This window comes from Halyomorpha halys, unplaced genomic scaffold (genome assembly GCF_000696795.3).
Source record: "Halyomorpha halys isolate HHAL.00 unplaced genomic scaffold, Hhal_1.1 Scaffold1374.1, whole genome shotgun sequence".
Lineage (NCBI taxonomy): Eukaryota > Metazoa > Arthropoda > Insecta > Hemiptera > Pentatomidae > Halyomorpha > Halyomorpha halys.
Window position 1 is genome coordinate 46,373 of NW_027112468.1, and position 2,646 is coordinate 49,018.

The 2,646-nt window shown below is 34.2% G+C and overlaps 1 protein-coding gene across 1 annotated transcript in view; it reads right to left on the reverse strand.

The window, feature by feature from the left end:
- The window catches only part of LOC106689481 (A-kinase anchor protein 200), a gene marked incomplete in the record, with an annotated part of 108,859 nt that overhangs the window by 36,216 nt on the left and 69,997 nt on the right, over nucleotides 1-2,646 (reverse strand).

Genomic DNA, 2,646 nt, shown 5'->3' on the forward strand with positions numbered 1-2,646 from the left:
ATTAAAGGAACTTTCTATTATTAAAAGTCTATACATCCGTTTTTAAAAAATTAATGCATACGTCATTTCATTATTAACCAACGTTTTGCCCCACTTTGCAGGGCTCATCAATCATCAAGGGCCAATCAAGACAACCCTACAAAGTGGGGCGAAACGTCGGTTAAAAAGTTTTTTGTTACTATTTTGATACCTTTATTGACCTCCACCCGGACTACCTTCCAACAATATTAATTATTTTCCATTACGTTAGACACTACTTACAGATTTTATCTTATACATATCTTCATACATATTATATTTTATCTTTTACTATCATCAATCTACAACATTATAGTTATTACTTAACTATTTTCTATTTAGTTAATTGTTATGTATATTTCCAAATTTGTTTGTTTATTATTTTCTTTCATTTTTATGTTTCTCTGTTTAGTTTTTTAGCCCTGTTGAAGACTTAAAAAAAAAAATCAGGTCGAAAAATAGGCATAAAAAATTTTTTTGTTTATTTGCTAACCGCACCATCGACTATCTCCACATAAAATTTTCATGTCAGAGGTAAAAAAAAACATCGTACCCACCTTTTACAGAAATGGAGTTAACATCATATCCATAATGTGCATTATATCCTTTATAGCACAGATAAAGGATTAAATTGATTATTTTTTCATCAAATAGTTATTTTAGGTAACATAAAAGGTTAAGAATTGAATACAAAAAAGAAATTCAGGTTGTGTTCAATTGGCATATTGTGTTTACCTGAGTCCGGCTTACAGCCATATATCATACAGATACAGCTTACGCAATGCTTCAGGTAAACGATTCCCCTTTAGTCTCTTGTGGGTAATGTAATAAAATGATTTATGGGAGTTACGTCATTTAGTACGCGTTATATCCTCAAGTCCTGAGACCAGGTTAATAAAGCCTTTGTGAAGTTACGTAAAGTAGTGTAGTGGTACGTGTACTTAGTTCTATTGTTCTCCGATTTGTCTCAGTCAAAAGAGAAACCAGTCTATTGAGGCCAGATGTGTACTAGCTGGAGCCTCCAGAGAGGTCCCATTTATTTCAGAATAGAAAAGAAAAAAAGGAAAGGAGAAGAAAAAGAAAAGGAAAGAAGAGAAAGAAAAGGTGTAGCCTCAACTGATTGGTACCAAGGACATCTCCCAGCTCTGTCCTCAGGAGCACATGTTCATATTTCATTCCTCTGTCCCGCCATTCTGTTTTGTTTTTGCATTATCTTTATCTTACATTTGCCTTCATTATTACTCAATTATTTTCCAGATAATTTAAGACTATATAATCGATAAGATTTCTTAAAAAAAAAAAAAAAAAAAAAAAAAAAAAACCGCTAAAGCACCGAAAGAAAGAACAGACGGCCAGACAGCGACAAAGCCTCAAGTTCTGAAAATCTGATAATGTAATAGCAAAATAACAAACTAACATACTAGCAAACTACAAAAACGACAAAAAACCAAAAAACAAAACAAAAACAACAAGAACCTAACGACACAAGCATCCAACCAACCGCAAAACCAACACCAAATCAAAGACTTGGTAAAAAAAGGAAGAAACAAATGTTTTTATCCACACGTTTGTTTCAGCGTCTATTACATTCGATTATAGCAATGTAAGATGTAGATGATAAAAAATTATATAAATAGTATTACATAACCTACAAGCTCAACCTTAGTTCAAGAATTTTTATCAGAAACTTTTTAATTAATGAGGCATATAGTCTTCATGAATATATATTTGCGCTATGCTAAATCAAAAATAAACTGCCAAAGTTAATTAACAAGATTTGAAACAATGTATTTATTTACACAGAATCGCTACAATTTTTAAAATATTCTATCTTAAATAAGAGTTAATTATTGTATCCAAAGAAAGAGGAAAATCTGTAATTAATTAAAATATGGAAAGCACCAATATTTATCAGTTTGCAGTTACTCAAACAATCCAAACTGAAAACGATCGTGTCAATCCAAATGACCCATGCACACGCTTGAGCTTGGAATTTGCCATTGTTTGGCAAACATGCAGAGGTATCTTAAGAAAGCTACTCATTTTAAAGAGATTGGATGTGCCCCATATATGTATCTTCCGAACCTTAAGTCCATCTACAACTGAAATAAACAGAAAATTACTGTTCCATCGCAGCCGAAATCGAACCTAGGTATAACTACTACAATTCCTCTAAATATTTGCGGGCTCAGACTACCTCTTTGGGCAGATATCACTCACAGACGACTGGCTACAGGAGGGGTTCCGCCATTTCTGGCACTCCTGTAGTGCTGCCACTCGTTCTGACGGAGATTTCTATCATCATTGCCCAAGATAAAAAAAAAAATAATAACCTCAGAGTTATGAATCAAGGACATTACCCACTGACCTGCCTCAGGAGTGAAATATTGGATCCTCCAGAGAAAGAAAGCCGCACAGGACACAGTACCTTCACTAATCCCCGAAGGACCCAAACCGCCAGGTGCTACGGATTACAGTCGCCCACTCCTATACCTGGCTCTACGTCCCTATTGTCCCCAGAAGCCGTTACAGCCCAGTTAGTAAACTGTCCCACCAAGTCTAAATATGGATAGTTAAAAGATTGATTTATTAGACTTAATAACGCACAATATAATAAGGACTACTATA